The 14,860-nt window shown below is 49.5% G+C and overlaps 1 protein-coding gene across 3 annotated transcripts in view; it reads right to left on the bottom strand.

Moving 5' to 3' along the window:
• PMEPA1 (prostate transmembrane protein, androgen induced 1) overlaps positions 1 to 14,860 on the bottom strand; it is a 44,510-nt gene that overhangs the window by 11,984 nt on the left and 17,666 nt on the right. The gene's annotated exons all lie outside the window — the stretch shown is intronic.

Here is a 14,860-nt window from a genome sequence, read left to right as displayed (position 1 = left end):
CTTGGCACATCCCTGCACATCACACATCCCCTCTGTCCCAGGGCTCAGACAGTGGTGGCCCAGGGGACAGCACAGCACAGCAGGCAGTGGCAGCCCCCGTTCCCAAGGCTGCCCACCCACCACAGGAAGCAGGGGGGCAGAGCTCCTGCCTTTGGGTGAGACGCCAGATGGGTGCCATGCTCTGCCAGGGGCCACATCCCACAGCTCCAGACAGCCCCGGCTCAGGGCTCGGCCAGCTGACGGTGGCAGCTTGAGTGGCTTGAACTGGCAGAAAGGAAAACTGCCAAAACCCCTCCAAACAAACACGAACAAGCAAACAACAGACTATCTGGTTAACTCTGCAGACACTTGGCAGGAGGCAGAGAGAAGTCGCTCCTGAAATTTCCTAAGGAAATAATTCCTCACACTTCTCTGAGGCTTAGGAAAATTGAGTGCTGGAGGCAAACATTGTGCTGGGTCATTATTTCCATGAATTTGGTGCCCAGGGAGTACATGCCATTCCCAAAGTGCTCAGTCACTCCCCCCATTCCCCTTCACGCCAGCAGTGCCCAGGACTGGGCAGCAGCAACTCCAGTGCCCAGCACAAAGGAGGGCCCAGACAGCAAAATTCAATCATTCTGAGGATTTACAGCTTGTTTGCTTCTCAGCAGCGACAGCTATAAAATCCAGTTTGGGAAAGCCGTGCTCTAAGCTATCATGGATGCTGCCATCTATATTTAATCTATACTGACACACACATCTATATCTGCAGACACACAGCAAGGCCCATCAGACCTCAAAGGGCACCACTCACTCATACCAGCTGGGGTGGCTTCTGCTGAGTCAGGCAAATTTATTAGGTTTTTTCGTTGGGGTTTTTTTTTAATGGAAAGTTTTCTCCTGACAGGTGGCATTTGAGCGCCAGTAAAAGCAAATAAATGTCAAGAAAACAGTCCAGGTGGTGAGCGCTGCCAGTTACCTTGGAGCTCTTTCTGCTAAACAGCAGCTATTTCTGCCACTGCCCAAAATGCTCCACCAGCTCTGCCCACTGCCTGCAGAAAGCAGAATTATGCCTTGAAAGCAGGAGCCTTATCTGGCACTTGGAGCTGGATGGATGAGGGACTTTGAGCCCAGATCCTTCCAGCACCCCTAAAACGCAGCTGCCTCTCCTCTGGAAGGCTGCACACAGGGTGGGAAGAGACGGATTAAAAGCCAAACATTGTACAGGAGTTTTGCCTTAAAAATGCTTTTTAGCTAGAATAAAAGGTAAGCTCTGGGTCTTTCACAGCAACCCCAACAAGTCACCCAGTGCCACCGTGAGAGGAACAGCATGGAAGAAAACCAAATCCCATAAATTTAATCCAGCCCCAAAGCAGCACAGCTCATCTGTGGGGCCCAAAAGCTGCCCCTGGTGCCCTGTGCTGGAGGAACTGGCTGGAACAGGAGCTCATTGCTCCTGAGCAGAACCCAGACTGACCACAGGCACAAAGCACCAAAACCTAAAGGGCTAGGAAAGGGGACACTGCAAAACCATTGAAAAAAGGCACAATGACTCTTCCCATGCCACCCCCACTGTGCAGGGGTGTCCCTACACATCCCAGAGATGTGTCCTGGGTGTAACTGAGCACTGAGAGCATCCCCCCAGCACCCCAGCCAGGCACAGGGCACCCCACAGCTCCCCTGGGTGCTCCCCATGAAGAACCAGATCCCAGAGCCCCTGTGCCTGCCCTCCCCATGGGCAGCAGAGCAGCCACCCAGCCTGCAGAGCCCATCTCTTGCACAAATCATTATGGAAAAGAAAAAACTACGAAAAAAAAACCCCAAATGTTTTTAAGAAGATGAGTCACTTCAGCCTCAAAATGCAGCATGTGCTTCGGCCATGGCAAGAAAACACAAGAAAAAGTATAAATGAAGCTGGTGATGGAAAACTTCCTTTTCTGTTAAAAGGGGTTATATTTCTAAAGAAAAACAAGGCCAAAGTAGTAATAAAGGAAAGTTCCTTTCCTAGGACAAGAGATGCCTTAAATGAACCAAACCTTGCTAAATTGGTCCTGATGCTTCAGTGACACAGGTGAAGTTTTGGCCCAGGAAATTCCTTCCCAGGAAGGAACACACAAGATGTGTCACTTACAAATGACCTAAACCAGGCTTCCTGCACACACAGACACAGAACCAGCAGAGCCTGAAGAAGAAGAAAGAGTGGGAATTCCATCAGCATCTGGGACAGCACACCAGTGTCTCATCCATCCTCAGAGCCCTGGGACTGCTGTAATTGGGGATCACAGGGAGAGGTGCCACAGGAAGGCACAGGATGATTACCAGAACAAAGGGGATGCTGCTTTCCAGCAGGGATGCTCCTCCTGCCCCATCCCTACCCCAAGCCCAGGCTCTAAGGAGCAGCCCAGCCTTACCATGCCCAGGAGCAAACTCATCCTGCTTTAATCCCAAGAACACTCAGGTTGCCCAATCTAGCCTTTGGAAAAAATAAAATAAAAGTCAAACCAAACCAAAAAAAAAAACCCCACACACCCCCTCAATTTGTGCTTTTCATGTTTCAAGAGACTCATATCCACTCGAGGCACCAAAGTTTCTGCCAGCTCTCCCTCTGTTTTAACTTGTCTTCATGGGCTTCTTTTCTGCAGAAGGGAAAACAAACCCAACACACTGGAAAGCTGGATATGCTCAGTAAGATTTTTATCCAAGCAGCTCAGTCAAACTAATGAAGAAAGATCATTAAAAACCCAAAGTTTGAGTTAATATGCTATTATACAAGTGCAATTCAGCTGCTATGCTAATAAAAAGCCTTTGGGGAATGAAAAACAAGCCAAACTGCAAAGCACATAATTTATAATTCTACTGGTATTCTTAAAAACACACACACAACAAAACAAGAAAAAAAATACTCAACACATTTTGTATTTGGCTTCCTAATCATTGTCACTTTTCAATTAGAAGAGACCTCATTCCATTTCTCTCTGTAATTTTCCCCAAGGGAAGTGTTATAAATGCACTAGGCTTTACAAGATGGGCATATTCCGCCTCCAAATGCAAAGCAAGGTCACACTAATTTAATTTTGCATAATTTTTATTCCAGAATACGTTTCAAACTAACAGGTTCAGACATCACATTGAAGTGACACAACCTGCTTTTCCGTGTTTTCTGTCTAGACGCGGCAGCTCCGGGAGCCGGGCACCGTGCGCGCAACCCTTCTGCAACTCAGCATTTCCCCCAGACTCTCAGCACCCCAAACTGGGCCATTCCTGACCAAGGAGAGCACTTGTCACGGCCCATTCCTCATGCTCACTGCTCACTTCAAACCACGCATGGCCTTGGACAAGGGGGTTATGGAGATGCGTGAATGAGTGATGGGGACTCTGTGCTTCCAAAGCCTGGGCTCTCCATTCTCCTGTATTTATAAGAAGCTCATGCCCTCGCTGTCCTGTCGCAGACATCTTTTATGAAAAATCCTTTACTCGGGATTTTTCCTCCTGAGAAGCTGAGACGCCTCAGGAACAAAATGTGAACAATGGTTATCTGCTGCTGTGGAATGCAACAGGTGCATCTGGGATTGGTCTCATGTGGTTGTTTCTAATGAATGGCCAATCACAGCCCAGCTGGCTCAGACTCTGTCCCAGACACAAGCCTTTGTTAGCTATTCTTTCTTTTTCTATTCTTAGCTAGCCTTCTGATGAAATCCTTTCTTCTGTTCTTTTAGTATAGTTTTAATGTAATATATATCATAAAATAATAAATCAAGCCTTCTGAAACACGGAGTCAGATCCTCGTCTCTTCCCTCATCCTGGGATCCCTGTGAACACGGTCACACTGCCCAACCTGCTGCCCAGTCACCAAGACCATGAAGCTCTGGAGTGTCTCAAATTTCTGGATTTATGCGTGGGTCCTGCACTGAGGTGCCAGCCACGCTGCAGAGCACGCTCACAGCTCCACGGGAGATGCTGCAGGAAGGTGCATCTGGGAGCTTCCTCGAGTCCTTATCAACAGAATACTGGCACCCACAAAATACTGGCACCCACAGGTTCAAATTAATTAATATATTTACAAGGACAGAGAGGGATTTGAGTCAATGGTGATGCTGGGAGCATCCTTACAGCCGTAGGGGAGGCGAGGCTGGGTTACACTTTAAATGCATTGCCTTGCCTTTTACAGCTACATTTCAGTTCATAAAATGCTTCCTATAAACTTTATTAATGCTCTTCCTTCCACACAGAGTACCTCTGCAGAAGACAAACTCTCCAAACCACCACAAGTATAAAGGAGAAAAAAAAACCCAAACCAAAACCTGTATTTTGCTGCAATCATTCCAGACACTCCAGCTATCATTTACAGGTGGACAGAACAGCTTAGAGGCAAGCTCCCAGCCAAGATGACCTGTGCTTTCAGCCAGGTATAACACACATCTGCAGGTCAAACCAGTCATCCCTGAGCTTCAATTACAATTTCTGTATGTATTGGAATTGTGTATTGTGTGACAAGTGACAAGAAAAAGTGAAATTACTCAGGAGCTAATAGCTAAGATGAAGAAATGTAGCTGCACTAGCCATAACTCCTAAGGAAAAAGGTTTAAAAAAACCTCACACTCTTAACACACACACACACAGTTACATTCTTAACACACTCACTTTCTTACACAGTCTCTCTTACAAACTCTCACACACACTCTTACACATTCTTACACACACACATACTCTCGTTAAAGAGTGTTCTTCTCCCTTTCAGAGGCTGTGGACAGCAGAGAAGAGATGAAAGAACAAAGAACTTCAGATGGCAGATTACTCACCCTCGCTCATCCGCTAGGTCATCTCAGAAACAATCAGAGCAGGCAAAGTCATTACTGCACTATTTTTGTATTAGCATCTGCTGCATTTGTCTTCTAATACCCCCATAAAACCAGATAGAAGGGCCCATCAGATTGTCAACAACTGTGTTTGTTTACAAGAGAGCAGGGGAAGACACAGAATATGATCTCAATATTGATAGTGCTGCTGCTGGCACTGACTGGCAGCACCTTGAAGCTGCAGCAGCACCAAAGGAACCAGGATCAGGCCTGTTACAACAGGCAGGACAGCTGGGAAGGATCATTTTGGGCCTGCTTCATGCACCATCAGTACAGTTAACAGCTAAACTTCATTTCTGGATTCAGCACAGTCAATTCTGATGCAGTGAGCAGAAATGACACCGTGCAGACCGGTGAGGACAGGCTGAGATGGGGCAGGAGGGCAGGGAGCAAGTGAGACTCGGAAAAGGAGCCAGTTGAAATAAAAACATTGCTGGAGAAAAGGGGATAGAGCCTCAAGAATTCCTGTTCATAGTGCCAAGCTTTGGGCCATAACTGTGTTTAATATAGTTCTTTTTGTCAGATGTCACCCAGGTAATCAAGCATCACATCCTCTGAGTCACTGGCAAATGATGGCCTCATCCCCCCACCCCCATTCTTGTTTGTTTTAAAGGAAACAGCCTTATTTCATGCTCAATAGTCACAGAAATATCAGACTGCTTGGGCTTCAGAACATTTTTTAGTGCTTAAAAACCACAGCAACTGTCCTGGCTGCACCACTGGGCCTCTTTTCAGAAGTGACCTTGCCAAGATCACCCAGCTTGGTGGCAGCTGCAGGGAGTGGGACACACATCCAAGGGCCACAGAGGCAGGGTCAGCATGGCAGAACTCAGCTTTTACAGGGAAATGGCAAATGTGAGAGCTGGGGTCAGCAGTTCTGTCAGCCAGGATGCTTTGGGCTCTGAGCAGAGACCTGTCAGCTGGACACTTGTTTAGAGAAACTCCTGGAGACACGAAACAGCTCCCTCAGAGCAGTGAGAACTAACAAGGTTCTTTGGGACACACCAGCTCTCTGAAATCTTGCATATGCCAACCTCTTCTCTCTTTTCAGTGCCTACTCCTCTCACCCTCCCCCTTTTCCAGGATTTTTAGATGAGGTATTTCACACACAGTGAGGCTGATCCCAGCCTACCGAGATGACTGGAAGTACATGGCTTTTGAAGTTACTCCCAAGGGTGAGAACAGCTGAACTGGATTAAAAGAATAAAGTCATTTTGATTTTGCATTTAAAAGACAGGTAAATTTGCTTGCTCACTAGAAAATGTTGAGCAGGGCTCATGGCCCCCACCAAGCTGAGCAGATCCAAAACACCTCCTGCTTCCCAAGAGGAAGCACAAGAGCATCAGGCCTGGATGATGTTTGGGCAGAACATCACCCACCCTTTGAATAAGAGCACCAAGAGAGAGGGACACAAGAACAAGATTTTACCATCTGCAGTCATAAATAGCCTGAACCAGAAAAAAAAACCCTACCAGATATTGAGTGAAAAAACACAGCACACAATATCCAGATCAAACCCCACCAGCCGACCCTGAAAGACCAAACAGGTTTTGTTTGTCAGGGGTATTTCTAACAGCCAGTAAAAATAAACACATTAATAAATAAGTATTTTTGTATACCCTGGAAACACTCCTGATCAATATGTGGCTTGCTACTGTAGAGGTTTTTTTTTCCTTCCACCCAGCAGAAACTCATGACAAAGGAAAGCACATCTCATTTATGAACTTAGCTATAAATACTTTTGCTAACTGCCATTTAGGAATTTCATTTCCTGCTTGAGCAAGTCCTGTTGAAAGAGGCAATTACCAAATTTGTTTCTAGTTATAGAAATAGATGTTTGTCGCTGCCCACATCTGTTTCGACAGACAAATTGCCAGACACGGACGCTCCAAGGAGAGCAAGTGCTCCATGCAGGGAGGGCTTTGCCCCCTCTCCAGAAAGCAAATGGCAATTACAGGGATTGGGTTTCTGATTCCAGCTTCCTCCCAGCCCTGTCTCCCACTGCAAGGGAGCTGCCTCACGCTGACAGGGCACCTGCAGCCTCCCTCAGCTGCATCCCCTGCGCCGCATCACCAGCGGTGCTGCTCCCTCCTCCTGCTGCCGCGGGGACACCCGGGAATAGGGGATGCATTTGTCACCCAGCCCAGCACAACGAGGAGCCTTGGATGCTGCAGGTCACGAGGACCCAGCAGGCTGCACTTGCTGTGCACACAGAGAGGCAGCAGCAGCAGGGCAGGGAGATGGCACAGGCTGTCCTGCTCTGTGTGCGACACCCCAGTGCACAGCGGAGATGGCACGGGGCTGTGCAGATGGGGGTTTGTGGATGCCATCAGCACCAATCACAGCCTCTCCCAGCTGAACAAATGCTGGATACACCACGTTTCACCAGGCGTCTCTCCACCCTGGCTGTCCACTAGAAAGTTTCCATTTCTACTTATTCTTGGGGAAACCATCCACTGGTCAATTCCCAGTGTGTTCAGCCATGACCCTGTCAGAGCCCAAAGCAGCTCCAGGTGCCCCAGTGCCACCCAACCCCTGTCACGGTGCCCAGCGAGTCCTGTGGGACCAGTGCTCCTGCAGGGGCACCTCGAGTGAGACAGAGAGAGCAGCAGTGCCTGTGCCTCCCTGTCACAAGCACGACACCCATCAACTCACACCCAGCACCCTGCTCAGGGACACGACTGAGGTGCAGAAAAACCACAAAACACCCCGAATTGCAGCTGGGCAACCTGTGCTCCTCCAGCATTTCTATTCCACACCAGCATGGCTCCCTCCACCACCTCCCTTATCAACCAGCACATCCCCAAGGAGCCCCTTGACATTTGGGAACAGTGCCGGGCCCCTGCCGTGCCCCTGTCCTGAGGCTGCAGCTCCCACAGGGCTCCAGGACACGCAGCCCTGGGCAGCAGTGCCACAGGGGCTGCCCTGGCTCGCAGACGGGTGTTGAAACCCAGATTGAGCAAGCTGGCCAAAGCCACACAGGTCATGACAGGGCTGCAACTGCGACCGGATTTCCTCAGCACAGTCCAGGGCCAAAAAACGGGAAACACTCCCTGCTCTGCCTCTTCCCAAGCACCCAGTTATCATCTGTGCCACTCTGCAGCTCCAGCTCGCCAGAGGAGTGACCTTTCACAAGGTAAGTTACTCCCAGGGAACAAGGACAATCTTAAGTTACAGGCAAAATTATGCATTGCAGGGAAAAAATATGCAAAATGCATGCAAATGCCCAAACAAGGCACACTGTGTCTGGTCACTGCAGGATTCAAGTTCAGTTCTTGAACTGGTCTGAACTGGTCGCTACCACCAGATGGAAGCGAATGCATGTGCACACGTTCACAGAGATGTGAAAAAAAAAATTGTATTTATACATATATATATATATATATATATACACACACACACACCAGAGTGAATGGGGGAGGTGAGTACAACCGCCCCAAATCTGACAAAATTAAAGGTAATAAATTTACTTCCACCTCAGCTGCAGCAACAGCCTGGGAAAGGTTTTAACTCCCACAGCAGATCTGCTGGGAAGTCTGTTCCATTGGGGGGGTTCTGCATGTGCAGGTTTTAGGGCGCACACAAAGAGAAAGGCCAGGCACAGATGGGGTTTGGAGCCAAGAACAGGGCTGGGCTCACCTGCCCTTCCTGAACATCCTCATCCTGGCGTTCCCTGCAATCCCCAAGAAACCCAGTCCCCATCCCGGGGTGCTCTGCTCCTTCCCCTGAGCATCCCCATCCCGGGGTGCTCTGCATCCCCGAGCGTTCTCATCCCCATCCCGGGGATCCCTGCCGTCCCCGAGCATCCCCATCCCGGCCCATCTGCGTCCCTCCTGCCTCCCCATTGTCCCGCTCCCCCGTCCCATCCCCAGATACACGGGGCAGGGGGGCTGCGGGGAGCCGACCCCCGGGTCAGCGCCCACAAAGGGCTCGGGGGGAGGCGGTGGAGCCCCGGCCGGCCCATGCCGGCCCCGCCACCTGCCCGCCGGGCTGCGGGATGCGGGCGGCAGCTGCCCCGCACCGGGCGCAGGGCGCTCGGCGGGGCGGGAGAGGGCACAGCACCGACGGGAGGATTATCCATGGACACAGCCTGTCCCCTTTTCACTGCATTTAACAATAAAGCAGTAGCTATAGCAACGGGGTTAATTAATGCATCGATTTGCATAACTAAAACTCCGCACCCATTGAAAGCCCCGCCGATGTGGTCGCTGTGCGGGGACCCGCACCCACGGCGGGGACGGGGCTGCGGGGACAGCCCCGGAGCAGCGAGAGCCATCCCCTCCTCGCACCTCCATCCCCGCCAAGCGTGCCTACGCCAGCATGGGGAAAAGAGCAGGAAAACGGGGGCCGAAGTGTCCTTCAAAAAAATAAAACTGAGGGAAAAAGTGATTTTCAGGCATGGAGGCAGGAAAGCGCATTCCGAGGAGAGGGGGTAAGGAGATAGGGAATGTAAAGGTTTCAGACTATCGTATAACCAGAGGGGGAAATGTCTTCTCACCACAAACATGCATCTGCATGATGTCTAGACAGTCATAAAAAGGGCAATTAAAGTACTGCAGGCTGCAGTAAGCCAATGTCTCCTCTCCCAGTCTAAACAGTTGAAACATACTGCACGAACTTGGAAAAAAAAAATATAGGATAGAGAGAGGAAAAAAAAAAAAAAAACAAGTTTGTAAGGAAAAATGTTTTGAAATTCAGCTTTAAATAAGCCAGTAAATTAATTCAACCTTGTCACATCTCTGCCTTATAACATATCAAATATTCCGCCTGCGTCCTGTCTAGACTGCGATAACAAAGGGCATTTAAAGCCCTGCAAGATGCGCTGACAGAGTGGCCATTTAAAGACGCAGTATTGCTTTCTCCATCTAAAACGATTTGTCAGATGGAGTTAAAATGAAAATGATAAGTAATCACTCTGGTTCACAACCATTTCAAAAGGAAAAAAAACCGCAAAACCCCCACAGCTCATAGATATAAATCCCACTAAAATCATTCCAATGTATCACTCCAGTGGGATTTGTCTGGCCTCTTTTTTATGGCATTTGCCTTTTTTTTAAATTTATTTTATTAATCTGAGATGTCAGTGGCTTTCTGCAGCACATGCATTTCTAAATAGGAGTGTATTAAGTTTAAAAAAGTCAGCTCCAAGTTTTAACTGATTTATTGGCATAAAATGATGACTCCTGCAGAAACAGTATTATAACCCCAGGGGTTAACAACACTGAAAAGGAATTTTTTGTTTTTATTTACTTAGAAACAAAAGAATAAACTGTATCACATGAAAGAACTGGCCAGTCCCTATCACTGACACAACTGAGCCTGCTTAGTCCCAGTCCTCAGGAATGCAAAAAAGAAAAGAAAGTTAAAGCAAACTATGTGGGTGTTCAGAGTGTTGTTTTTTTTTTACTGAGAAAGGATGGCTTTCTGGAAAAACAAAACAAAACAAAATATAATCCTGTCTAACACAAAAAACACTCTCCTTCCTCTCTGAGCTTTATCAATTGTTGAAGAACCAAAAAAACTCAAAATAAAATACACAGGCCAAATCACTGATCTGCTGAACAGGAGGGCAAACGCTGCCACGACAGGGCCAAGCCACAGCCACTGCAGGCCAAGGCTTCCACCCCAGGGGAACACTGGCCTGAGAGGCTGCTTTGCTGGGACATGGCAGGACCAAGTGCCCCTGGCATGACCCTGTGCCCAGCCCTGGGTCCAGCCTCACTGCCCAGTCCCTTCTACAGGGGAGGGTCATGATGGGAGTCACCCCTGGAAGTCCAGAACCAGCCTGGATTCAGTTCTTCACTGCTCCTCACCCTATGACATCCCACCACCACCTCATCTGCACCTCCCTCTGTCTCCCAACCCTTGTTTCTTAATTATTATTTTAATAAGACTGTTTCCAACTTCATTGTTCATTCCGCAATAGCCCAAGGGCTACAACTGTTCATTAGACAGAATTTCTGCTTTAATTGCACTGACACAGATGTGTAGGTTATCTGAAGAAATTACTAAAATGAGCAGTAAAGAATGGGGCTGGATGCTTTTCTTCCCTCACAGAGAGTTTAATTTAACATTATTTCCCCCCACGCCCCGTACAAGCAGCGCCATTCGCTGCACTGCGACTCTGGGTTTGCAGAGGAATCAACCCCAAACTGCTCCCACTGCACACAGGTGCATCAGGATTCCCTCAGGGGCAACAGGGGAAGGTCTGGGGGCTCTGTGGTCTCCACCACTGCTGGTGGGATGGTCTGTGTCCCCCTCATGTCCCCCAGGCAGCACAAATCAGTGACATCCCCCTGAGAGGGGAATCAGCTGGACCACGGATAAAGCTTTGGGGAAGAAGTTGGGCCACCACTGCTCAACGTGCCCATCCCTGCCTGTGCCAGGACTGGGGTGGGAAACAGGCTCCCTTGGTCCATCCTCACCCTCTGAAAAGAAGAAACACCAAAAAATGTCATCACTTCTGCTCAACAGTGCCTGTGCTTTGAACCCACCATGGCTGTGCAGCTGTCAAATCAGCCAGGGAGTTCACATGAACTTCCTCTGCAATTCATGTTGGCAAGAGCCAGACACATAATAGCCCTGGATTCAGGGAGAAAGAGCTGCCAGCATTATTTCTATTTAAAACCTCTATCTGAGCTTCATAGACTCATTCTTCACACATGATACAAACACACACACACACACAAAATGCAGAAGTGAGCCAGATCCAGAAGCATTTCACTTCACCAAGAGCAGTGCCTAACAGCAATTTCAGGTTTTGGCTCCCTGTGACTATTTAATAGATTTTAATTCAATATTAAAAAGCATGAACCTGCCAATTTTTTTGTTATGTCTTCTTGCCAGGAAGAAGAAAAAAGTTGTTCCTGACTTCTTTATCAAACCATTTCCTCCTCTGCACCTCCCCTCTCCAGACAAGGGGCTGCAGCCAGAGGCACCTCCTGGCCAGGGCAAGGCTGACAAGGGTGGGCTGGGGCAGGGGCAACATCACAGGTTCAAGTTCCATCTCTAAATATGTCTAAAAGCCACTAAAAATGTCTCCTTCAGGCAAACTTGTCTTTAAGAGGGAAGGAAAGTTTCGCTAATGCTTCATGTTAAAAAAGCCCACACTAAGGGAAAAACCTTCCCTTTGTTGCTAGGGGACTTGCTTACTTTCTAGCTGAAAACCTTTAAAATGCACCATTGTATTTAGAAAAAAAAACACCAACCCCGAGACTGAAGCACCTCACGTGCTAAAGATCAAGAGACAGAACACATCAGTTCCATCCTTCCTTTGCAAGTACTTTGCTCAGGCCTGACTTCGTTTTGTGTCTTGGTCCTCGATGCTTTTTGGCAGTTTGCTCCAGACTTACTGGCAAGAGCTAAAAGGTTTCTATTTAGCTGGTGTCAGCTGAGCATCTGTGCCGGCAAGAACTGGAGTGGGGGTGATCCCGACTGCCTTTCAAAAGCACATTTCTCTCTGGGAGCTGCCACAATAATTTGAAGTCTGAGTGTGTTTGGGTAGCGGGGTGACTCCCTCCGGAGGGGTGCCCCGGCGCAGCTCTCCATGCGGGCAGCGATCGCTGATCGGCGGAGGGAAAAAGGAGCTGGGAACGCTCCCTAACCTGTGACCCTGACAACAAAAGGCAGGGAGAGCGTCTAGACCTCCAGTCTGCCGGGGAGTGAAGGGAGCATTGTGCTCCGGCACACTGGGGCTGCTCAGACAAGGCGGGCACAGAGGCGCTGCGGGGCAGCCCCAGCTGCAGCGCCCGCACCGCTGCCGGGGAGGGGGCACGCACAGCCCGGCCCAGCACAGCCCAGCCCAGCCCGGCCCAGCACAGCCCGGCACAGCCCGGCCCAGCCCAGCACAGCACAGCCCAGCACAGCCCACCCTGCCCTGCCCTTCCTCCCCAGCACACGGCCTGCAGGGCCTGCGGGGCAGCTTCCACCTCCCAGCGCTGCCCGTCACATCTCCAGCCCCGGGTCTCCCTTTGCCTCCGTGTATTTCGCACACAGCATCCTCACGCTCCTGAGCGCAGATCCTGCGATCCCAGCCCTGCGCGGACTGCCGGCAGGAAAAATGAAATATATGCTTCCTTCCACAGAGCCTTGATTTTCTGCTTTCCCTGTCTGGCTCAGTTAAAAGGGGACAGACCAAGATGTTTCCTCTCTGCCAAGCCTAGAGGTCAGCTCAGCATTCAGAAAAAGCTGAAGTCCCAGCTTTAACACATATTTCTTGGGTGACCCTGATCAAACCCCTTGGCTTTTCAGTGTGGAGGTGCCCACGTATAAAAATATAAATACCCTAAATAAATGCTGGAGCTAATGGCAGGTTACTGCCAGGGAACTGCACGAAGAGAAAATAAAAGACCTATTAAAAGCCCTTGTTTGTCTCTGCCAGAAAGAAAACACTATTACCCAGTACTTAAAAAGATACATTAAAGGAGAGAGAGCATCGGGGGGGTTAAGGACACCCCTGGCAGAGCAGTGAGGGGAAGCACTCTGGGCCAACCACCCCCATGTGCCCTCAGGATAAGGTTTTGGGGTGATCCCACACCCTGGCCATGCCAGCACAGGCAGCAGGAGCAGCAGCTGCCCCAAGCACACCCAGCACAGAGTGGGGCCACAGGCAAACCTGGAAACCCACAGATCAGAACTCTGGGCTAAACAAAACCCTTTCGTTTCACTATTCCTGGAGGAAAGGTAAATGCCTGGAAGATGTGCTCCAGCCCAGCACCCTGTGACACTCACTGGCCCATGGCACTCCTCCTGCAACCCTGGGCACAGCCAGCAGCCCCCTCAGGCACTGCAGGGATCCCCCCTCCTTCTGCCAGCTCCAGGCTGGAGCTCTGGAGTTACAGCCTGAGACCGAGCAAGACCAGACCCAGCAACTGAGATCGTTTAAGCAGCTATTAAATCCCCACCTCCTTCTGATGAGAGGTGATTTACAAACAGCTGATGGTGAATACAATGAATTCAGAGCACATGAGGAGTTTCAGTATCCTGGTAGCCACCAGATGCCAATCCTTCACCAGCACACCTCACCACTTCCACACCTTACACAACAAAAAGGTGAGGGATCAGGACTTTCTTCTCCCCCTGCCTCTGTTGCTTCCTACCCCATCTCCAAAACATCACCAGTCCACTGGCAACTCCTTCCCCAGGTGCTCCAGGTCCCTGGGACTACTGAGGCACCAACAGAGCCAGGAGCTGTGGCAGGACACTGATGGTGGCACCATGGCAAGATGCCACAGAGCTGGAGCCTCAGCAGGGCCCAGCCAGACCTTCCTCACAGCCTGGCACCTGCCACGGCAGCAGCTCCTCTCCTGACAACTGCCTGGGATTTATTTTTGGTGCACATGCACTGGGAGACTGAGAGATCCCACACTGGGATTTTTATCAGCAGTGCGCAGCTATGGAAACAAATGCATTTAAGACTAATATAACAAAATATCCAAACCCACAACAATAAAATAAAGAATGGTGCACATTGGCATTTTCACATTGCAGTGAATGCAGAGCGTGACCCGGCTTCTCCCAGAATTCACCCAAACTTTTAAGAAATCACAGATTTTCATGTACTTACATGTTCAGCTATGTGAATTTTGCTTGGTGTAAACCCTCCACCCTGCCCTTTGATTTTACAGAGTTCAAGGAATGCATCTCCTCCTAAATAAGATGAATAGCCATTTGTTGAGGACATTCTCTCCTTCCCCCTCTGTACCCATTTCCAAGCCACCCTCTGTGAGAAGCAGGAGGGCTAACACAAAATCCACCAGAAACTGCAGCACCTCTTCTTTCACTCCCCACGGAGGGGACACAGTGGTGCCTGACCATGCCCCAGTGCACAGATCTGGGCAGAGGCTGCAGCCCAGCCAAACTGTTCCCTCTCAGCAGGCACAAGAGGGACCCACAAGTCATTTAGAGGAATCCAAGAGCCTGACATCCACACCATAGACACCCTGGAGTTACCAAGGAGATGGTGGAATACCTTAAAAACTCAGGAAAAAAAGCTCAGTGAAAACCAAACCTCCCTTGAGGGAGGC

The sequence above is a fragment of the Agelaius tricolor genome, unplaced genomic scaffold, assembly GCF_023055355.1.
Source record: "Agelaius tricolor isolate 1412-34295 unplaced genomic scaffold, bAgeTri1.0.p SCAF_23, whole genome shotgun sequence".
Taxonomy (NCBI): domain Eukaryota; kingdom Metazoa; phylum Chordata; class Aves; order Passeriformes; family Icteridae; genus Agelaius; species Agelaius tricolor.
This window is presented reverse-complemented; position numbering and strand designations above follow the sequence as displayed.